The sequence below is a fragment of the Columba livia genome, chromosome 4 (genome assembly GCF_036013475.1).
Source record: "Columba livia isolate bColLiv1 breed racing homer chromosome 4, bColLiv1.pat.W.v2, whole genome shotgun sequence".
Lineage (NCBI taxonomy): Eukaryota > Metazoa > Chordata > Aves > Columbiformes > Columbidae > Columba > Columba livia.
The window spans coordinates 50,630,704-50,655,666 of NC_088605.1; the positions used below are offsets into that span (position 1 = coordinate 50,630,704).

Here is a 24,963-nt window from a genome sequence, read left to right on the forward strand (position 1 = left end):
AGCATCTCCAGAAGTTTCGTGACTGCCCTTCTTTTCATGGTATGCACTTGCCCAGAGCACAAACTTCCCATATCAGGCACCCAAACCAAAGTTCTTGCTGGTTCATGGAAACCACAGCCTGTTGTGAGATTTTGAGGCTTTACAAGAGGAGCTTTGCGCAGCTCTATTCCTGACCAAAGTTGAACAGGCCTTGTAAAATAGACGGATTTTGCTCTGGACTCTGAGTTGAGGAGTTGAGGACTGGCTACACACTAACAGATCATAGGGAAATACAGTATGTTTTTTATGTTTGCTTTACTGCCTTTTTTTTTTTTTTTTTTTAGGATGTGGTAACAGTATTCTTTGTATACTGAGAGAAGAATAATTATGAAATGAGTCATGATCTTAAATAACCTTAGAATGGCATTGGCTGGGACACTGTCTCCTAGCTTCAGAAAAATTACTGGTCTTGGATAGCACTGAACAAGGTGGTTTTAATATGAATCATCACTTGTTAGCAAAATAGGGGATTTTTGGAATTTTTTTGTATATATATTTTTAACATCTGATTGCCACGGTCATCTGAAAAAGTGCAGTTTTTCCTTTTATTACCATAAATTGTTATCATACAGCTACATAAGGCTTTGTGATTTCAAGACAGTGATGTATTGTGGGAAGAACTGTGTGCTATTTAATTTTACTTTTGAAAATTAAGTAGTGCTACCTCTTTTTTAGTTTTACACAGTAATAAAACCACCTTGACCTTCAGGTTCATGTGTTGCTTGTGTGCTTTAAAATAATACAGATGTTATTTATGTGCAGCCTCTAACTTTCACAGTTTGAAAATCGGTTGAAGAAAACTGTAAAGTGCATCTATAGATAATAATAATGAATTTGGAATACTTCTTTTAAGATTTCTTGTAACTAAGAGGTGTTTGTGAAGATAGATTTTAGAAAAAAGAGAAGGGTCAAGTTTGATGGGACAATACTAGCTAGCAGGCAGAAGTCATTTACTAACAATGAATGTGCTCCTTACTGCATTTTTTGGGGAAGTACATAATTTTTCACTTCCTTATGCAAAAAGAGAATGTGAACAAATCTCTAGCAGTTTCTTCAGACGTGTAAATAAATTTTATTGACATATTTGAGATGGAAGGGGGAAAAAAAAGACATGGGGGAACAGTAGAGGAAATAAACTTGTCTTTGTAAACCAGCTTAGGGTTGTTGAGAAACAAGGCAATTTATCTCTGTGGACTTAGTAGGGTTAGGTAGGAGAGTTTCCCAATATATTCAGGTGGCATGTGCAAGTATCATCATATTTTGTTCAGAAGCAAAGCTTAAAATCTGGAGAGGACACTAAGAGAACAAGGTGTAAAAATAAAGACTGAGGAAACAGATTTCCCACGCCATACACGATCAAGCTGTTGAATTCATTGTCACAAGATGCAGAAGTGAGAAACAGAAATGCATCTGAAAGCAGGGTAACACAAACTGATGGAGGACTGGTCCATCCATTGTCATTAAACCCACTGATCCAAATGCATCTTTTGGGCAAGGAGGTAACTGAATGGCAGACTCATGCATCCTAGAATGGCAGGATCAGGACAAAAAGATGTTCTATGCATGCTGCATTTCTTGTAGATATTCCCTAAACATTTCCCATCAACCACTTTCAGAGGCAGTGGTTGGAGTTGATAAAGCATCTCTTTTCTGTCAGTTCTTTTGCAGGAGTGCTCCACGTCTCTTTGACAAACTGCTGATCTTAGCTGCTGTCTATGTATTATATTATGTAGGTATGTTGTCACAAAGATGCTCACACCATGGTTTGTGCCAGCCAACGCACTTGAGCTAGAGAAGTGGGAATAAAACAGGGCAAGTTGAGCCATCACTGTTACCTAGGAACTGCTGGCCCAAGAAAGCTGGAACCCATGGATCAACCCACTCCGGTGATATGGGAGAAGTACACTCTGAGTAGGAATGTGAAAGGAAATTCCTAAGCTGTTATGGTTTTCTTTAGAAGAAAAACATACACAGTACAATTCACAACTACTAAATTAAAGCAGGCATTTAGGAATTTAAAAAAAAAAAAAAATTAATCTTTTCTGATTATTCCCCAACATTATTTTAATAACGCAAACAACAGTCACTGTCTCACAGAGACATTCAAAATTAAAAACACTTAGACTTTATCACTAGCATAATTCTAACTACCTTAACACATCATATGTGCTGCAGAAATTAAAAAAAAAATATGTGAATGAACGAAGAGGGACATGTATTTAGGCACTTAATAGGATTCTCAAGGTTCCCAGTTTCTTGCTATGGTTGATACACAATGGAGCCCTTCATCCTAGAAGAGTGTGGCCAGTAATTTGAAAGGCACTTCAAAAAATGCAGATTAAAAAAGCCCTGTTATTATTGTCTGTCACTTGAGTGCATTCCTAAGAGGTTCACTGCATCATTTTCTCTCTTGGCTTCAAATGCATTTTTGAAGTTCAAGGAGAATACTCCACAATTTCCTAGTCCAATTTCCTCAAAAAGAGACAGACACTAGAGAGAGCAAGAAATTCAGGTTAGGTAGCCTCCAAGTAAAATAACTGCCCCTGTGTGGCCTCCAATGTCAATAAGCAAGTGTGACGCGTGGAAACAAATTTACAACCTATAAAGTCATAAAAATTTACAACTCACAAAGTTATAAGGCAGGTATGTTTATTTCGACATCAGGTGCAAGGGGGATTGTTCCACTATTCATGCGCAACTTCTAACAATATGAGGTGTGTTTAAATACAGTAAGGTGTTACATATTCATAATGACCCCAGGAACGCCTACACATATTCATAACCTTTCCCGCTTCTTATTAAAATGAGTCCCAGGTAATCATTTCCATAGTCTCCGCCTTGACCCCGCCCTGTTGTGCCTACGCAGTGCCATCTGGTGGTCTTGAGGAGGGATCTTTGGGGGTCTTTGGATGAAGACTCCTTCAGCTTCGTCACAGTGAACTTTCTACCTTTGGCTCATTATGTTGAATTGACTGGGACCCAAGCTGCCAAGTCGATTGAAACCAGACTGGCGCCCCCTTTGGCTGTAAATCTTCATTATCTTGTCTCCTCAAGTTTACAGCTAGGTGCAGTAAAACTTCTTATCTTGGCATTCGATGGGGTTCTGTTTTTCTTAACAGAAGTTTACATAAAGCTCTAAACTAAGCATTTATTGTGTGGCTAAGCCTTAAAGTGTTAGTTCGTTAGTAGGCATCCATTATATGTTTAGTTAACCCTTAAAATGTTAGTTCTCTCTATCAAGCGAATATTTGTTACACCATTAATGAGAAACAAATCTGCTTTTGTAGATTTGTTCATAATACATGGAGAAACAACATTAAGCCCATTCTTGGTTTTTAAGGAAATAAATTCTTTTATCTCGACACTTTGTGTTCATGTTCCTCTCTTTGGTTACTTAAGGCACTTCATATGCAGGACAGAAAGAAAATTTATAGTGTTAGAAGTTCAAAACCCAGGAAGAGATGGATGAATATGCAGAAATATTTCCAAGCAGATATTTCATGCTACTGTAGTTCACTGACAGTTTCAAGGCCTCAGCTGACACATTTACAAGTTGCCTGAGAAAATGGGCATTCATGTGTCTTATTGAAAGGAGACTAGCCTGAATATTACATTGTATGTCTTGCATGAAATGCAGCCCTAAGATGAACGCTGTGCCGATTTTCTAGAGAGGATGTTTTTTTATTTTGTTCTTCACTGAAATGTACCTCCATTGTGAAACAAAATATCACAGTCTGCCACCTCACCATCAAGGTGCGAAACCAGTGAGCAGCTATGCCCTTTGGAAGTAAAATACACTTATTCATTTTTACTCGTCAAAAACGGCCTTATCGTTACTCATCAAAATTAGCCAAAACATTGCCACAAGGGACGTTACCATTCACAGAATTTCCATTCACGTACACAACATGAATATCTGGAGTGAAAATGTTTTTATACCATGTTGCATCTCTTTACTTTTAAATATTTTTGGCCATTAAGAGAAAACTAACAAAAAATCGACTAGAAAGTCTATGGCAGTAAACAAGGTTTGATACATATATTACAAACCCTGGAACACATTATGCCTTGTAGTTTGTTGCATTTTGTTTCATGGCCTTCAAATAAAACTGCTGCCTGTGCTTTGCAAGGTTTATGTTAGTGTTGGGGGGAAGGCAGAAAAAAATCAGCACACAAAAATCAGCAGATGGCTAAAAATCGCTTCAAAATGTCATGCTCTTTACTTCCACCAAGCTTTCCTTTGGTATTGTGTCAGGTACCCAAAAAAAAAAAAAAAAAATATATATATATATATATACACACATATACATATATATATATATAGGGAAGACTCACTGAAAGGTGCTTTTACTGGCAGAATTTTTCCTTTTCTATTTGTCCTTAAGATAACCAGGCCGCTACCTTTATCAAGGTGATAGTCGGGTTTGTTACCCTGAGGGAAAACGCAAAGCAGGGAAAATTTACCAAGCCTACCACTTAACTGAAGGTAAGTCACTCTTCTCACAAGGGAAATAAATATTAAAGCAGATTAGCTAGACATTAACAGCATTCCCTCAGTGCAGCAACTAGAATGTTTTCCATTATTCACAAACTAAGAAATTGGCCAGAAGGGTCCACTCTCTAGTCTGATCTCTTATATTACCAAAGCCAAAAGTTTGTCCCGGAATCTATTTTGCTTTGACTAAGAGATATTTTTAAGCAAAGACTCACCTGATCTAATAACTGCAAACACTTCTGGTGGTGGAAGATTTCCCACAATTGCTACAAAACTGTCCCCAGGGTTAATGACATTGAAATAGTCTCAAAGATCCTGATTACCTGGCATATCATGGTGCTTAACACCTTAGGGCTGCCCTTTCATTCTTCTCGCAGCAGCCACACCGTATGCCTCACCACAAATCTGCAACACTGCATTTTGCAGAGGAAAGGAACTGCCCTCCTCTCATCAACTACTGCACTACTTTTCATATCTGGTCAAATCCCTGCCTTGTACATCCAACCATACAAGATCTTGATCTCTTGCTTTAAAACCCACTATCCCTTCAAATTAATAAAGAAAAAAGTGACTAAAGATGTAGCTCCATTTTCCAAATGAGCATAGACATCTGCGCTCAGGTTTCTGAAAATATTTTGATCTGAAGATCTGCATAGATGTTTTGGCAAACCTGCCTAAAGATTATTTCACATTTTCCCTTCTGTGCAAACCTTGTCACTCCAAGCTGTATTTCCATCCTGTAAGCTTCTGGTACCTCTCACAGCCTGGCAGGCAAAAAGTTTATGAAGTCAGAGCAATCTCCTTATTATTAAATCTGACAGTCTCTTTTCCATGTGTAAACATGTCAATAACCATTTTCATGAAATCCAATATTCCTTCATTATTCTTTTTTTTTTAACCAAAAAACCACACAGCATCAGACTGTCTACTCTGATGTCTACAGGAGGGCTGCCAAGGACAGAGCTGATGAAACAGCTTTAGCCAATCTCCATCTGTCCCATTAAGGCAATACACAGGGTCAGATCTCAGAGGTGAAAACAGTAACTGCAGGATGCTTTTCTAAGGAGACAGCAAGAGAGGGTTACTGCTCATGTGGGTTAAAACAAACCCAGAGGGCAGGTTGTAGTCACTGTACATTTGAGCTAGACTACTGATGATGTTCTTTAATCTTTTTCAGGCACTTACACGTGGATTTGTGGAAGGTAGAATTGGGGCAAGAGGTACAAGACATCTGTTTCTTATTCTTTCGCATGAAAAATGCCAGTCATCTTTCACCTTGCCCTATGGCCACCACATACATTTGATTCAGGAGGGTATCAGAAAACCTATGGATTTGTTCACTTATTCTACTATGAAAGCGACCAACTCAATATAGTACTATTATCATATTCCAACAGCTACAGAAAAATAATAGGGAATACATTTAAGCACTGTGCAATAAATCCTACTAAAACCAAATATGACACACTCAAGAAGAACAGGAATCTACTAAAACAGAGATAATCTCTCTTGAAACATCAACAGTCTTGACATTAGTGGTCTCCACAAGGATACTATTCCACAAGTCAATATTTGAGTTTATGTAAACACTGAGAGCTCTGCTTTGGCACTAGTCTGTCCCCTCCAAAATCCTACATTTTTCTCAGAAAAATCTATACAACATGCTAATGACCGCAGAATTTCACTAACTGCTTCAAATAATGTTAGCAAGATGAAAGCACTTCTACTTATCTTCTTAGCTGTGTTAACTGCCAAAACGCCAAGGGGACACACGTAAGGCAGTCACAGCCTTAGCACAGCATGATGAGAACTGCAACAGTCAAGAAGCATTATCACCAGTACCACCACCAAGTAATACTTAAGCAGAAAGACATTTCTACCTCACTAATTTCTACTACAGATTTAGTAAAAACAAACACTTCAAACTGTCTCTGGAATACTATGAAACTGAGATCTACATTCAGGTCTCTATGGCTGGCTTAATACAACAGATCTCTAAATTACTGAACACAGAAAACCTGCAAACACAATTGTTTCCACAACACCAGCAACCAGCTTTGCATCCTCAGAAGCCACAATACCATGCCAAACCCTTCAATACTGTTGCAACTGCGCTGAGGAAATCTGTCCTAACATCCATCTCACTAAGCTAAAGCTGACAACAAGCCCGCAAATAATATGGTTCTGAGAAACAGAGTGAATCTTTGAAGGATTATCATGAACACTTAAAAAGGTATTACAAGACAAAAATAAATTAGCTAACATTGAATGGCACAGCTGTTAACTTGCCTATGCCGGAATCTTCACAGTTGTTAAACAATCAAAATGTGTTAAAAAAAATTATAACTTGAAATAAATGTCTTCAGAACTCTTCCTTATGATTTTCAAATATCCCTAACCTCAATAAATTCATGACAAGAGGAAAAACTGCCACAGAACATTAATGGCTAAACCTGACCGTATCAAACCAACAAAAGCAAACAACAGCAGCACAGTTCCACAGCCACTAAAATCAATACCTTACCCCAGTGGAGTCACCGAAATCCCTGGAACCAGACATGCTCATCCTAAAACATTCTTTCAGTGTCTGAATGCCCTTCTGGAAACTATGTGAGCAAAGCTAGCCAACCACTACCTAGCAATGAGCTCCCCCAAATGTGCTATAAAGGAAATCTGTCTCTAACCTCCCTGCCATCAGTCTCAAGGGAGACATACAAAATTATTTCATTCTCCAGCTGGACACTAAAATCTGTAACTACTTAATGCTAAAAATCAAGCCGTGAACAACAGGCATGGGGTTTGTGCCCCATTATGCTTTTCCGGCTACTCTCCTATATACAGTGTCTACCATCTCTTGTCTTTTTACATTTTTTTCCAGATATCAGGCACAACTATCCTGTTGTCTCCAGCAGCCTAATATATAAATATAATTATATAATACTGAGATCTCATCTACTTTTTAGCCTGGTTTACACTGCTTCTTCTCAGGCCCTAACGAAGAAACTCAATCTTGAAACTTGCTTACCTCCATTAGAAAGATCAACCCACAAATCTGCTCCCTTGCAAGACAGTATCATCTGTCAGCACTTCTAATACATTTACTGATTATACGTCTTGTATACCTTTCCATACCTATTTCTGTAAATATCTACTCAGTCTGGTAGCGCTTGTATGCTCCCTTGTAGAAAGGTACGGGGGAACCACAACTCCCTAGGCCACTGTCAGAGGCTGGACAGTGAGCTAGAAGGGTGCTTGCTCTGTTTCAGTATAGTCACCTCCACTCTTTCTGCAGAGAATGGAAGAAATTTCAAACCCATTCACCTCCCTTGCCCTGTTGTGAGCTCCTCCTTCTCTCTTTTTCAAGAAGAGACGATGGGAGAACACTGTTTATCATCTCACAGACAGTATTCTTGCACAGAGGAGGAGGAGGGCAGTTGTGTTCCAGAAGACAAGCATAATGAAAGCGGAACACAAATTGCTTGATCTTGTTCATTAATATGCTCAATCATGAGCTATTATTATTTGGTTGCTGTCATCTTTAATTAAATTTTCTTCAATATGTACCTTGTGAGTAATCTATTTGCCATTTTTTTTCAGCTGTTTCTAATGAAGAAAAGCTGTTTTTTAAACTTAGAATCAAAGTGAAGGTACTGAAACAGATTTTGTGAAATGTAATTTAGTTTAACTGATGTGTTTTACAAAGTTCTCCTAACACCACTTACGAATCAAACCACTGAATGGTTTCCCTATTTTGAAATGTGAGATCATAGATGTGCCAAGTCTCTACTACTGTAATGAGATATGAAAAATGTGTTAATGAGATGCTAAATTATCTACTGAAAAGTACTTTACTGGGCTTTTGTCTCTCAAGAAATTTTGCTTCAGACTAAAGACAGCTAACCAAAACTTTAGAAAGAAGGAAGACTTTTCTTGTTTGGGAGCTTGGAAAACCATCCTTTTAGCTTCCAGATGATCTTTCAAGGTCCCTTCCAATCCCTAACACACTGATTCTTTTTCAATGCCATCTGGAATCATTAGCCACATTCTACTCTTGGAAATGTTCAGCTGTGGACGACTCTTCCATTTCTTCATAGGAATAACAAACTTTATGGCCAGGTTTTCAGTTTGTGCAAGACATCCTAATCCCATGATTTTCAACATCACGGCAGGCATTTCTATTAGGTGAGGGATTATCTCCACTGGTTGTACTGCACTTGCATCCTCAGTCCAAGATAACTTCTCTATACTGGGGGCGGCAAGTCTGTCATCTGGGAATGAAGTACCACGTTCTGGAAAGGCAAGACCTAGCAATGTCCACTGAGTGGAGCCAACAGCCCATTCATTTCCTTGAGGTGCATCCAGGTGGGTGAACCCTTTGGTAAGGTCTAAGTGTTATGCTGAAGAAAGTTTATTATTTGTGGTTATCACCACCACCATTCATTTGGTCTTCTATTATGTACTCCTTTGCTCTCAGATAGTAACTTAAGTGCAACAATTCTCAACTTCTATTTGACTTACAAGTTTGATGTTTCTATTTAGTTCTCTTCAAAATACATTTGAGCGTTCACAAGCTGGTCTGCTTTTCCCCAACTATTTTAATTAGCAGTGTGAAGAACACTGCATCTCAAACCTTGTCTTGCTTACATTTTTAGCTCTTCATAGCCACAACAACACTACCACGCTAACTGTCCAGAGCTTTTTTTTGCCACACCATAGTTATCTTAACATTTAATGTCATGAGCAACCACTAGAAATACAGATAGTCCTGAATGAACCACAAAAGCCAAGCTATAGTTCTGTGAAGAAAGGCAGGTAGAAACTTCCATGCCCTTTTCTTTGTCTAGTCCAAGACTGAAGTGTGACTTTTGCACCTTTGAATTATGTGCTGGAGGATGAGAATAGAAAGTCTAGCTCTGCTGGATAAATTGGTCCAAATATGCACGTAGGTCATAAAGCAAGCACAGTGTGACTGAAGACAAGCTACAGCTTTTACATCATGGCTGCCTAATTCAGGCCCGGCAAAATAGGTGGCAATCATAATACGTTTTTTCTTGATTGTTTTGGCAACTAACACATATAAGCTTCCCAAGCAACCTGTTTTCTGTAAGAGTTATATATTTTAAAAGAGGAAAGGAATATTTATCTTCTTGTTAGGCTCATAATTAGGATACCAAGAGTACAGACTCACTCTAACTCCAAATTATTCGTAACAGTTTTGTTTATTTGTGTTGCAGGAATGTTAACAGAGCAGTTTCACAAATCTACTTAATCATTTAAGGCCACTTTCCTTGTTTTTGGTTTTATAAATTATTATCTCTAAAAAAGATTTTTCATTAACCTCAAATAAGGGTTAAATAAATGTTTAGTCTTATGAGCAAACTAACTTCATCCAAAGGTAAAGGCATAAAGACATGCTATTTTGTTTTGCAAATTAAGTTTTGCCAGGTCTTATCAAACTAGGTGTTTCCTTTTCCCTTTCCTTATTGCTTTCCTTTTCCCTTTCCCTTTTTCAGCTTCAGCTCTGACCCATATTTGGGAAGGAGCAAAACTGTTCTCCTTGGCCAAAAACTCTTGATTGTAAAATGTTTAAGCTCTATGTGACACTGAGCACCTCTGCTGATCTAAGTATGTGGACTCTGAATTACAAGTAAAGGATCCAATTCAGCATCAGAAGTGACTCACACACCTCCCAGCCGAAACCAGGACACACACTATACGAGCCCAAGGTCTTAGGCAAGTCTATAGTATCATGCCTAGTGCCACATTACCCTCAGCATTTTTCTTTGTAACACCAATAAGAAACGGGGGAAATCTATAGTTCCCATTGCATAGCTTGTTCTGGAGGCAGGCTGACAGGAGAATGCAGCATCTGAACAGAGTGGATGCAGTAATCCCTGTCATACCACTGGTCTAGATGCTTTTATCTCTGAAAGCACTTCCGAAGATGCCATGAGTGAACTCACAAGAGCTATTTTGTCCTTACAATACCTTGAGAAAACCCATAGCTGAAAGGCTATGGGAGAAATACACATGTATTTCATAGATCTCTCTGCTGCCGTTTTCATCTCTTAATTTTCTTTTCTAGAGGAATCAGCATCTTTCCAGATACAGGAAACAGTCACAGACATCTTGTAGGTACGACAGCACAAAAGTACTGCTCTGGTTGCCAGACAACTACTTAGGTATTCTGATCACACCATGCCAATCCTTTTGTCACTTGTTAGAATTCCCTGTTATCTCCACTCCAAAACAATGAGACCATCTGCCTACACATGACACTGACAGCTATTATGTGGCACATGCAGCTGTGTCCCAGATATCAATTACTCTACTGCTGGGAAAGTTCATTCTTCCCATCAATCATGCAAATCCTTCCTCCCCTACACTCCCTCTCCTTCATTTATGTGAATTAAAAACAGTAGTCTTACAAAGACTGAGAGGTTCATGTGAGTAGCTAGATGAGGACACTCAGTCAGTTCCAGCTGAACCTGAAACTGTGTGGTGATTGGCACCTGCTGAAAGATACAGGTCTGTCCCTGAAATACCTCTAACTTACAAAGGCTAGGAGAAGAAGAAAATCTCCTGGGCCACATTTTGCAGCAAGGAATAGAGGTGTAGTGCTTTAGAGACATTCATCATAATTATATCAATTTGTGGTAGACAACAGAATTAAGTCTATCCCAGATGAGTCACATGGCTAAAGGAAAACAAACTGCCTTCCTGGTAGCACTGGTTTGAATGATACCATTAATGAGCTGCACTAGTAGCATCTTCACTTTGAGTGGAGATTATGAGTGCACCTTTCCTTCCTCTCAGTTTTTAAGGGCAGATTTGAGGGAGTGCTGGCTCGCAGACTTCAGGTGAGTGTATGGCCTAAACACCTGTATACTCTCTTACCTGTCACAGGTATCTCAGAAAATTTCAGTAGCTTTGAGTACATCTGAAAACCCTAAAAAAAAAAAAAAAAAATTAGCACTCCCACAACAGCAGGATAGGTTTTATCAGCTGAACAGGCCTTTGGAACAGTAATCTTCACCACCATCCTGTACCTTATGTGGCCTAAATCCACAAAGAAATAGGATCTAGCTGCTGAAGATGCAGTGCTTTTAGTAAACCCCCAAATCTGTAGTATCCAGAACACAGAAAGCCATGGTCTGGCTTGAGGACTGAAATTATTGAGGTGACACAAAGAAATCTGATGCCAACTCACCACACTTAAATAGGGTGTTTTAGGAAGTGCTGCACTGTAAGTCTCATCATTTAGCTTCTCTTAAAGGAGTGCTTGTCATTTCTGGCACATCACAAAGCTAGGCCATTGCTTTGGTCCACAGCAAAGAAATCATCAGCAGCCCCAGAAATTTAGGGTGTTCCCAAAAGGGACACATTTTTGAAACCCCATCTGCCTAGAATGTCATCTTCAACCTTTGGCTCTACAGCCAGCACCTTCCTCCTCAGTGACCTGGCCATGATCCCTGATGAGAGACTGTCTTCTTGGCTATTGCCTCTGCATTCCTGCCCTAACAGGACCCCTACTGAAAGCCTTTTCAAAGAAGCTGCTCATTAAAATAAATGCCAAGAAGCAGACAATAAGTTATCTATGTGGAGGGAAACGATTGCTAATATCTAATTTGGCTCCTCCAGGAAATAAAAATGGCTTTTGATCTCTGAGCACAACATAGCACCTTAGATAAAGAACGCACCAATAGTAATCTGTATACTGCTGCTGCTTCAATAGTAAATTCCATTCAGCTCCTGACTTATAAGAATTACCTAGCTGAGAGAAACCTCACTAATGTAATCGCTTCTGGGGACAGTTCACACTTTCTTTTAGTTTCCTAAAGTGCCATTACATTTCCATGCTGGGCTGCACTGTGAGGGCAATCACTTGATCTGCTGCAGTTAAGGATGTCTCACCATTTCCATTATAAACCTCTTTAAAAAGATGCCACAGGCTCCAATCTAGCATCCAAGTCAGAGAAGGAAAGCAAAGCTTTGGCTATGTTTTATAAAGACTGTCTTTTACCATTCCTATAAGCAAGAGTCCAAACAAAATACTTTTTGGAGCACTTTGCTGCATTTGTATTACAGAAAACAGTTACTAATTTCTCTGCATCTTTGTAGACCTCTGTGAAGAGACAACTCTCCTGCCTAGACAAAATACGTGTTAAAATAATAACAGACATTTGAGATTTTAATGTTTCTGTTTAACTCTGAGAAATATTTTTCTGTGGATATTGACAGTTGGCTGAAAAAGTGGAGTGTGTGATGGTGCTGGGATTTTACATCTACACTCCCTTTTTCTTGCAGCTAAGCAAATGTTTCCCATTCAAGACACAAAATTGAGAGATTTGTCCAAAGGCAAAGTAGGCTTGACTTGGTCAGCAGCTTGGCCCTCTTCTCGACCCTCTCCAGTACTCTGGCTACCCACAGATTCAGCACAAAGTCCCATGCTCTGCTACTGTGGGACAGATAGCAAATGACTGCAATTCTGATTACCACAGATACCTAGCACTTTCTTGCCAGATTTTTTCTTACTTCCCAAGCACAGATGCTTGAGATTAGTCTCACTGCTTTTTATATTCTGTTCCATATTTTAGAAAAGGCCGTATCTCACTAGAGTGGGAGCCGCATTGTGAGATTGTGGTCTTGCAGAAGGTAAGCAAGAGAGAAGAAGCCTGAAGTTCACAGGAGTAGCAGTCACTACATTAAGATCAGGTGATATGAAACTGCACTTTGTGCCTCCCAATAATTTCATCCTTTCCTTTCTGTGTCACAATCAGGGGATCAGACTTTATAAATAATTTTCCACTGCAGCTTTCTCTCATTTTTCCCCTCTCAGCTACAAAATACCAAACCATATAAGCCTTAGAAAAAGCTATTTTATTCCTCTATTTCCATTATTAAGCATTTACTCCAGGGCTAACTCTATACAAAGTAGTAGGAGTGCAGAGGTGTGTTACCCTAGGACCACAGGACAGAATGACCTCTGTCTCTCAGTTTAGACCTTCACTGCATGTTTGGGCCATGTCCTGCCCAGAAACACAGACAACAGTGATTTCATTGTCCTGAGTGCAGTACTGTAGAAAGGATTGTTTCAAAACAGAGTCAAGGAGCTCAAACTCAGACAGAAACACAGGCATATATAAACCCTATTACTAACAAAATTACTAGAATAATGTATAATTAACTTTTCAGAGTTCAGCTATGTGATCATCCCAACAACAGAGCAAGCAGTGGATGATCTGCCTCTTCTGGGAAGAAAAGCTGTCAGTGTACAGGCTAAAGAACATCAACTGCATCTGTCAAAACCCTTATAGGATGATTCAAGGTAATCCTCCTAGTAATTTGCAAGATTTCCAAGTCCAGATAACCCTCATCCCATACATAAACAGGACACCTTATGCCTGTCTTGGATGTGCAGCAGCACAAAGAAATCTCAAGATAATCTTGCATGCATATTATGCTCTCCACCCATCCCAGCATAACTCTTTGTTAATGCATGTACGTTTTCAGATCTATTGGTTTTCTTCAGAACTCCATAAAATATTGATAGGCATTACTATTTCCCAGTCACCATGGAGCTCTCAACATGTAACATAAAGATGATGCTGAAAATGGTATTCAGAATATCTTGAATAACTTCAAGCAAAACTCACTGTCTGTTGGTGTTCCTCATATAATACATGTAATACAATCCCCTGCTTGTTGTTGTTATATATGTTTGAAGAGGAAAAGTAGAGCTGTTAGGTGTAACTTTATACATTAGCTTTAAAGCTTAACTGACAAAGTCCCTTCTCATCTTCTTTCAAACACAGTGTGTAAGCCAGACATGCTGTAGCCTGAGGACAGTGGGACCATCTCTGTTTTTTCAAGTACTTAATGTCGTTTCTGTTCCTAGGTGTCCATCACTGGTAGCATCAAAGCCCTAGGAAGCAGGTTGTCACACCTGCAAGTGAAAAGTGAACTGCTTCCTCATCCCACAGAATAAAGCTGTTACAATCCATGTAAAAAATGGCTTTTCTTTCACTCCAGTCTTCAAAACAGGCAAGAAGGAGGACCTGGGTAACTACAGACCGGTCAGCCTCACCTCCATTCCTGGGAAAGTGATGGAACAACTTATCCTTGGTGCCATCTCAAGGCATATCAAGGGTAAGAGGGTCATTACGGGCAGTCAACATGGCCTCACCAAGGGGAAGGTGTGCTTGACCAACCTCATCGCCTTTTATGAGGACATAACGAGGTGCAGAGATGATGGCAGAACCGTGGATGTGGTCTACCTTGACTTCAGTAAGGCATTTCACACAGTCTCGCACAGCATCCTCACAGCTAAATTGAGGGAGTGCAGTCTGGATGATCAGGTAGTGAGGTGGACTGCGAACTGGCTGAAGGAAGGCAGCCAGAGAGTTGTGGTCAATGGGGCAGAGTCTAGCTGGAGGCCCGCACCTAGTGGAGTGCTTCAGGGGTCAGTACTGGGTCCGGTATTCAATATATTCATCAATGATTTGGACAAGGGAATAGAGTGTAGTATCAGCAAGTTTGCTGATGACACCAAGCTGGGAGGAGTGGCTGACACACCAGAACGCTGTGCTGCCATCCAGAGAGACCTGGACAGACTGGAGAGTTGGGCAGGGAGAAATTTAATGAACTAGAACAAGGAAAAGTGTAGAGTATTGCATCTGAGCAGGAACAACCCCAGGTTCCAGGATAAATTGGGGAATGACCTATTAGAGAGCAGTGCAGGGGAAAGGGACCTGGGAGTCCTGGTGGACAGCAGGATGACCATGAATCAGCACTGTGTGCCCTTGTGCCCAAGAAGGCCAATGGCATCCTGGGGTGGATTAGAAGAAGGGTGGTTAGTAGGTTGGGAGGTTCTCCTACCCCTCTACTCTGCCCTGGTGAGACCACATCTAGAATATTGTGTCCAGCTCTGCGCTCCTCAGTTCAAGAAGGACAGGAAACTGCTGGGGAGAGTCCAGCACAGAGCCACAAAGATGATTAAGGGAGTGGAGCATCTCCCTTATGAGGAAAGGCTGAGGGAGCTAGGTCTCTTTAGCTCGGAGGAGACTGAGGGGTGACCTCATCAATGTTTACAAATATATAAAGGGTGAGTGTCACGAGGATGGAGCATGCTCTTCTCAGTGACAACCAATGATAGAACAAAGGGCAATGGGTATAAACCAGAACACAAGAGGTTCCACTTAAATTTGAGAAGAAACTTCTTCTCAGCAAGGGCGACAGAACACTGGAACAGGCTGCCCAGGGAGGCTGTGGAGTCTCCTACTCTGGAGACATTCAAAACCCACCTGGACACCTTCCTGTGTAGCCTCATCTACGTGTTCCTGCTCCCGCAGGGGGATTTGACTAGATGATCTTTTGAGGTCCCTTCCAATCCCTAACATTCTAAGATTCTGTGACTCTGAAAGCCGATACTGCAGTTTAAAGAGTTACAATACTGTTCTTCCCATACAATGGACAACCACCTAATGGTGAACAGCACTGCCTCAAGTTCATATCTCCATCGTCTCCCAAGGACCCATGCAGAGCTGCAAAACTTAGTTCTGTCACATTTCACCCCCTGTCCCGAGGTGGCTGCCAGTGGGAGAGGCTACAACATAATACCTGTTTTGTTCAATAAGCTATTTTTCAAAGCATTTAAAGAGCTGATCAAATCCTGGCCTAATTTAATATATTAAAATACTTAAAGGAGGTACACAAATCTAGAAGTTGCTTTTCATTCCCTCACTGTTATGCAATTCATTTGTGCCCCAAAGTGATTTCCAGATTTTTTTACCAGTTAAAGAAATAATTCCTTTTGTGCTTTCTAGAATCATAGGTAACATTAAATATTGAGCTACAGGGACCGCTTCTCAGTTAAAAACAACCATAGGTGTTCAGTGCTCCAAACAGCATAAGTATGCATCAAAGACAGATTTAGTATTAATTTGGGGCAGAGCCTTGTGCTGTGTGCCATGTTAAACGCTGCTAGTTTCAATTTATTCCTCACCTTGGGGTAAGTTCCAATCCTAGATTGTTGTCATTTGATAAGAGAATGTAATTTTAGAAGGCATATTTTATGCTGCCACAGAAAATATTTGTTGAGTATCATGTAAGCAGAATAAATATTTGAAATCATAAACCAAATGGCCTACTGGACTTGCTGAAATAGCTACAAATACTTTTAGAAATCAAAATGTTAAACAAAACCGGAGAGAAAAATTAATGTTTTATCAACAACACCCTTTATGTATCCTAAATAACATCAGAAACTGCATACAGAAAACAGGATACACATCTATCTAGCTATGTATGTATTCTAAGTTTATAAAAAGGAAAATATTTTACTGCGTATTGCTGCTTCTTTGCCTTCATGATGGTGAAAAGTAAATTTCTTCATTGACAAGGTAACTGGCCTTGTGAATAAGGAAGAAAGCAACAGAGACTAACTACTTCGATATCTGTATCTCTTTTGATACTGTCCCACATTATACTCTCATAAGTAAGCTAAAGAAACATGCTCTACCTGTAAATACTGTCAGGCAGTTGCAGAAGCAAAATAAAAAAAAACAACCTTTTGAGATTGGGCATCAGTCTTTCACTTTCAGGCTGAACAGGCATCAGAAGGCTCTACCCTGGGCCTTGCATATTAATTATTTTCATTGCCAATGGGACAGAGAGAGCATTAAGCTTTCAGAAGACATGACACTGAGAGAAGCTGCAAATAATCTGGAGGATGTGGTCAGAGTTTTGAATGACTGTGAGGGATTCATCCAAATTCATCCCAGTAAAAGTAAAAAGTCAGAACGAAAAGGCAGATACACAAATCAAGGGAAGAGATTACAGTTCATCAGAAAAGTATCTAAAATGTGAACTACCTACAAAACAAGTATGTTGAAGATGTTAAAAAAAAATTAAAATCATACAGAGAGAGAGTAAAGGTGTGTCTTCAGAAGACATGAGGGTGGTGAAACACTGGCACAGGTTGCCCAGAGAGGTGGTGGATGCCACATCCCTGGAGACATCCCAGGCCAGGCTGGACGGGGCTCTGAGCAACCTGATCTGGGTGAAGATGCCCCTGCTCATGGCAGGAGGTTGGACTGAATGAGCTTGGAAGGTCCCTTCAACCCAAATCATTCTGTGATTCTAAGACAAACAATGTACCTTTGCTTTTCTCAGTGCCGGGAGACCACTAAGTGTGGCATTTAAGGGACCCCTCCTACAGACTAATGAGAGTATCCTTAGAAATCTGCAAGTCTACATCTTCATTTTTTATGAATTTATGTAATGACAATGACTTCAGTTGATCTGTATTAATTTCTATCAGCTGATGACAGATCTTTCTGTTTAGCAGAACCACATTTTTACCCTTCCTGTGAAATCCGAGCCTGTAGTATCTTCAGTTTATGCAGTGACATGGGATTGTCAAGGAAACTGTGTTTATTTTATATTACCTCATATTTAAAGTGGAAAAAAAAAAGAAGGATGTCAGCTACTCCAGGGTAAATAGCATTGTGAACTTAGTGTGACCGCACTGCGGTCATTTGTTCATTAATTATCACATTTTAGGTAAATGTCATACTTCATCTGCATGTTCACCAGGGCTTCGACGTTTTTGACAGGTTTTCCATTAAATTGTTTCCTTCCATAGAAGTACTGGAGTCATGCCTCGCTTTGCCTTCAAAATACCTGTGCAGTTTTCCTGACCCTCCTGCTATCTGGGAAAATAAATTAGAACTCTTGAGCTGTGAGTTACATGAGAGAAAACTCTGCTTATCTGTGATGACGCAAAAGCATTGGAGTGCTGCATGAGGAACCAACCTCTTCCTATCTTAAATAACCTTTTCTTATAGGCAATGGAAGGAGCCCTGACAATCATGGTGTGATTGGTGTGGGGAGGGATCTCTGGAGGCCTGTAGTTCACGCAGCCAGATCAAGCTTCTGAGAGTCTTCATCAGCTGAGTGCTGAAGATATCAAAGGCTCTGGATTTCACTGTAAAATGGTATCATTGTAGGATTGTCATCCTACAGCTCAATCACATAACAAGCAAATGCACAGCATGGCTACCATTAATTGAAAGTGAAAGCAAGGTCCAAATGAACCCTATTTCACTCCAAATGAAGCCAAAGGTTTGAAATCCTCCTCGCAGTGCAGCAAAGCTTTTATCATCTTGTTTTCTGTCCCGCCACACTATCCCAAAACCTTAGCACCCAGCAACATCCAGTGCAACCAGGGAAGCAGGAGTCATGAATCACACCCGGATGAAACACAGAAACGTCGAGCACAAGTGGGGAGACAAAAGACTCTGTCCGAGCAACATATTTCATTTTTATTGCTGTGGTTTTGAAATGCTGAAATTAACAGAATACTTTCACTTACAGGTATATTGCCAAAAAAAAAAAAGGATAACGCAGAAGGTTGGCTGAGCTTATGTAGCTATGTATTTATGCCTTTACTAGAACAGATTGTTAAAGAAGTTCTCTTTTCCTTTCTAAATGTCAGCTTTTACTGAGCAATTCATTCTGCCGTTGTAACGACTTATTAAAAAGAGATACAGTGAAATGCTAAGCAAGCACAAGAACCCGGAAAGATTATTGTATCTATTTATTTATTTATTTATCTAGCATTTGTCTTTGCCCAGACAGCTTAACTCCTGCCTAAGAAACTAAATGAACTGCAAATGCATAGTTGATGACACTGGGCCTAGCAGAGCCTTAAAAATAAAGACATGAACTATTTATTTGAATTGTCAAGGAAACAGGACTCTCCCAGCCTGAGATCAGTATAAACAGTATAGATTCTAGAAACTATGAGGCTTCAGTGCTTTCTGAGTAGTGGTGAACTTAATGTGTATGTTTGAAGTTGACTGCATTAGGTTTTGGTGAATGAATTTTGTATCACTTTACTTCTCTTGTTGTACAGTGAGTAAAGATTTTCTTTTTTCCTGTTTAAGACACCCGAATTCAATTTCGACTATCCCCTACTTCTTTGTCAAAACAAAGCAACATATTGTTGGAGCTGATGCTGCCATCTCATCTTTTTTTAATATATCACGCTACTTATAAGAAAGATGACAATTCATATTTTAGAATAAAAAGCAAAAGAAAAGCCCTCACGATAGTTTGTAAATTTCAGGCACATTTTTGAACTGACCTTTCTATTACACAATCAAAGCTCATCTACCAGAACTACAAATCCATTTTATCCACCAACAGTTCCTCCAAACCCTACCACCAATAACATTACTTCTTTTATCTGTTTGAGTTTCCACTATACATTTTCTTGGATTACGTATGAAATTATTACTGATGTCAGGCTGTTACTTGCACTGTACAAGAAAACTCATTGCCAAAGCAGTATTAAATCTATAGACTTACTAATGACAGGTACTAGTTCACTTTTTGACTTACACGTTAGGAGCGCTGGAATGAAAGCCACCTTTCAGAGTACTCTTTAATCCAGCTGTTGAACTAACAAGGTAAGTGAAGAGTCCTTCTTTGTCCCAGGGGCTTTGGTGCATATCTTGAGTTTTCTCCGGAGCCTGTCCTCCTTTTATCTTCTAAAACTAAGAAATATCTCTTTTGTATGTACATCCTGGAGCTGGCTAGTTTCCACCCTCCAAAATCACTGTGCACCAGACTGAGGAAAGAGTCCCAGGCTGCACTTCACTCACCTCCTGCTGTCCCAACACATGCAGGACTATAATCAAAAAGCAGACAGCACCTGCTTTCTGTAGGCATTTCTTCCTTTTAAAAACGCAAATTTAAGTTAAACAGAAATGTTTTATAGAATTATTTTCATGAACAACTATAAAACTTCATTAATATTAAAAACCATAACCATTTTTGTATTTTGATTAAATCCTACATTTAAGGGGAAGGATACTGGGCTGAAAGGTTTCTGCTAGGGCTGATGTTTTGCTACATAAAGTCAATTTCAATCACTGGTTATGCAGTAAGACTTTTGTGTACACAAACAATATGTCAGATCTTTCTCCACTAACAATTGCTTCTCAAGTACTGGCAAAGTCAGGTACCACTGTGGTAAATTCAGCAAGCATGTGTGAGATGTTGATGACTGGAGGCTTCTGACTACGAAGGAACGACAGCCCTACGTATTTCTGGAACATCAACACCACGAACAGCAAGATCACAAACAGTGATAATAATGACACACTGATAAAAGCTATAAAGCATATGCATTGCATTACCAGGAGCATGAATTATCTGCCATCACTAAGAGCAGAACAGCATTCATAAGGCACATTCGACCAGCATCTCTGATTGCTAAGAAAAAACTGTATTATGATGGGGATGGACATTCTAATTTATTTGGTGCATACTGTGGACAATTCTATCTGAAAATGCTGTAGGATTAATCACAAATCATACCTTTAAGACAGGTGAGCAGTAGCATTATAAAATAATAGCTTCATACAAAGCCCTGAGTTCAGAAGGATGTGAAGTCCCAGATGGGCAAACATAGAGCTGTTATATCCTACAGAATAACAGAGATGCCAAACAAGAGTTCCCAGAGGTGGGCAGCCTACCATCCTATCACAGAAGCACCTCAAATGTAAATTTAGACATGCAACAAGCTCCAAACAGACTTTATTCTAGCCAGAACAGTTCAGCCAAGTAAATAACTAGAAACAGGGTTTATCCAAATTATTTAGCACTCCAACAACACTACAAAACAGTTCTGGATACCAGTTTCAGGAATTATTATCCTATGACCACATAAGAATAATGATGATCCACATCATGCACACATTCAATCACTGAAACAGAACTAGAAGCCTCTCTCACTCAAGAATATTTCCATAAGAAAACGCCTCACCAAGGTGCAGACAAGGGCTCTCAGTCCCGGCAAGTCTCCTCAGAGGGTCCCTGGTCTCAGGGGAGGGCTCTGCTCACAGACCCGATGCTGGGAAGAGATCCCATTTCACAGCCCGGTCGGGCCCGGCTGTGGGCATTATGAGCTGTTCCAGAAGCGTCCCTGGGCCTGGGCACCTAATTGGCTGAGGCCCCTGTCTGTTACCGGGGGTCCCGCCCCTCCTGCCCCCCATCTGCGGAGGTGACCGTGAGGAGTCGCCGTGCCCGGGGGGACAGGGACAGTGGGGACAAGAGGTGCCGAAGAGCCATGAGTGGCCCCATTGACAGCCCCAGATCTACTCGAGGGGGTCTGTAACTGCCACACACGGGCCAGGGGTGGAAACTGCCATCCCAGAGAGGCAGCTCCTGCTCCCCAGTGTGAACATCACATCCCCATCTCCTACAGGGCAAAGGCTAATGACATGTCTCACCATTCTTTCTAGGTGGACAGAGGCAGAAGAATGGCTTGTCCTTCATGCATCCTTCCACATCTGTCCTGGTTTTTGGCTCCAGGCCCTGGGCCAACTGGTGTAGCCTGGCCCAGGCTGAGCGGTACTAGCACCATTTGGAGTAAAGAAGTGTATCAAGACCTTTTCCTCAGCTTTCAGAATTGCATGCTACTTTGTTAAAAAAATTACTTAGCCTGAATTATTTTAAATGCTTTTCATGAGAATTAAAAGTATTTTTACTGCCTCATTCAAGGGAAACTTCCCTTAAACCTACTTGGCCTGACCTGAGACCTACACAAAGTGGCATTAAAACATCACTGAATAAGGGTGGCTCAGCTCTCATCATTTGTTGCTCAACATCTAACAGTGTGAATTACGCCAGAGTGAAAACACAGTGAATGATTACTTATGGACAAAAAAGTGTGATGCCCTGGGAGAAACCAAGTCCTAGACTGTCGACCAGAAAATGGTGGACTGGCAAAATTGGTCTGTGTATTTATACAAGGAAAGAAAAGAGGACCCGTTTTTGCCCGTGTCCATAGTCTGCCATGTAGACTTCTCTGGGTGAAGAGCCTTTTCCTAGTGTCCAACCTAAACCTCCCCTAACACATCATCCTACCGTTCCCAACTTTGCAGAGACACTAGTGACTGAAGAAGGCAGGAGGTATCACAAGGTGCGGTGGTGGATTTGGAAGAGTTAAAAGGCCTTAATGGTCAGAGGCACAGTTTTGTTGTCCCTGCTGGTCTTCAGGAACCATCTGCTGCCAGACAGGTCACTCCTGGCATGCTGACACACCTGTCAGCCACCTATTACAGGGTGGCCACCAGCTTGTTCACTGCGAGGTCTGCAGCCATCAGTAGTCACCAGCCTCCCTGTGCCCTGCAGTAATTAAGGGACCACACGTGGAATAAAGCAAATTATTTCCACTTCTTTGTGAGTGATGTTGAATTGATAGTGACAAGTGTTTTCTTAATGTATCCTCAAAAACAACTGTAATTAAAGATTTCAATAGCAAAATTATGTCACATTCATGGAAAATGTCTTCATTAATGGACAGTACTCAGTGCAGTGCTTTAGGTAGTAATATGGAGGAGGAGAAAAGGAAAACAAGCTATTTATGCTTGTACCAAATTTGTGTTCCTTTACAATTTATTAATTTCTCTGAGTTAATGCAAACAAAGAAAGTTCAACCATTTATATCATATTTTCATTCTTCTCTAGATATCTGTGGAGTCAAATTCTTTGATAGGCTACTTGATACATAGAAATGAGGAAGAAAGGGGAAACCAATGCTTTCAAAATCTTTCCACGTGGCTGGCTTGCTTATGAGCAGAGGCCACACTGTGTCCACAGGGTATCTTCTGATTCTCTCTGATGATGAGGAAACCTGAGCTGAATGAAGAGTGCACACACAACTGTAGCCTGGTTTGCATATGCCCAGATTAGTAATACCCTCAAGCAGGACTAAGGCACAGGGAAGACAGGAGATACTGCCTGTGTTTGTAACGTAAAGCAGCCTTCAGACTGCTCTGAATTCAGTCAAGGGCTGAAGCGGATGGAGAGGCAAAATCACCTTAGAGCACCATGGTTCTTTTAGGTCCTGCTGTGACATCCCATTCTGCAATTTATTCCCCTGGAGATCTGTTAGTTTGTTAGGTACCTTAACACAGATTTACCATCCTGGTTTTATGTAAGTTTAAAATGTAATAGTACTGTTTTTCTTGCAAATTAAATGTAGAAATCATGATGAAACTTTTTTTTTTAGAATAACTGCCTTTCTGGAAAGTACCTATTTCAAGGATGTCATGGGCACGTTATATGAGGGGCATATTCTTTTGATTGTGCATGGGTGTGTAGAAATTTGGAGTCTGCATCTGAAGGAGTTTCTTTCAGTCAGTGGAGTGGTAGTAAATACAGCCAGTGGAGCTGAGGAGGTGATTCCTCCCTTCTTACAGGAGAAGCTGGTCAAAGAAATCACACTTTAGACCTTGCTCTGCTGCTAACTAGCTTAACATGTAAGAGACCATGCTGGAATCCTCGAATTGGAGAGAGAGTTCCCATCACAGGTGTTGATATTTGCATGTTGCTCAGACTGGCTTTTTCTCCACCTGAGTTGGCAGAGAACCCTGACACACACACACAAAAAAAGGAACGAAAGAGAAGGTGCACAGTGTTCCCTGGCACCCTGGTAAGCTAGGAGTTTGAGCCTCACAGAAGTATTGCTGGTGGGTATTAGAGTGCCTCAAAGGCAGCTGTACAGCATATATATATTCTTAGCCATGCTTGGCCTGCAAAGCTTTAAGCCTCACTTATTCAGCCCATGCAGGAAGAGCCAGGGCAGACGCAGATCTCCTTGCTGTAGGTCCAGTGCCACTGTGAATAAGCGGTGGTGATCACACCACTTGTCTCTCACAGCACGATGATAAGAGCATCATCCTCTTTCCTATCAGGTCTCTGACACTGTCGTTATTCACATTGAGAAAGCAGTGCCACCAGAGGTCAATGCAAATACAACCTTCCCCAATAAATTTCTACTCTTTCACACAGCTCACCAATGAGAGATTGAAGAACAGAAGGATTTAATGTGTTTTGTTCACAGTTAGAGCCATAAGTTCAGGGGGAAAATGTGAATATTGGGTTAGTTTAGGTTGATAAAAGTGGTTATGTCTTCTACCAGATGAGAGAAATTCATCAGCCTGTGCTTCCTTTGTGAAGTGTGTAAAAACACACCAGGCTTCTTTTGGTCCTGTCCTGCTGTTCTCTACATCAACAATATTTTCATGAACAAAATAATGGGTATGGGTCCTCTTTACTCACCATACCCAGCCAGGCTCCAGGTTTCAACCTGTACAGAGGAGTAGCCCATAAAGTAGAGCCCTTTGCCTTTTTTCTCAGGCCTGATTCTCAGTTGATACCATGAAAACTCAAGAACACAAATCTCACAGATTGGATGCTGTGGAGAGCAGGGGATGATATGCTGCGTATCTGGCGGTGTTTCAGAATATAAACCTATCTAAATAGCCCATAAAGGGCCAGGTTTTCAGTAAGGGCTGAGCACTGAGCAGCTCCTCTTTTCTTCACACAGTGAGAGCCTTGGTGCTATGGTCATG

General features: G+C 40.6%; 1 long non-coding RNA gene across 2 annotated transcripts in view; it reads right to left on the reverse strand.

Moving 5' to 3' along the window:
- LOC135579373 (uncharacterized) overlaps positions 1-21,532 on the reverse strand; it is a 56,132-nt gene extending 34,600 nt beyond the window's left edge. For both annotated transcript variants that reach the window (XR_010472332.1, XR_010472331.1), the window contains exons 1-2: positions 21,369-21,532; positions 11,432-11,483 (exon numbers count right to left, since the gene is read on the reverse strand). This is a non-coding gene — a long non-coding RNA (uncharacterized LOC135579373). The remainder of the gene's footprint in view (positions 1-11,431; positions 11,484-21,368) is intronic.
- Between the last annotated feature and the right edge of the window lie 3,431 nt (positions 21,533-24,963).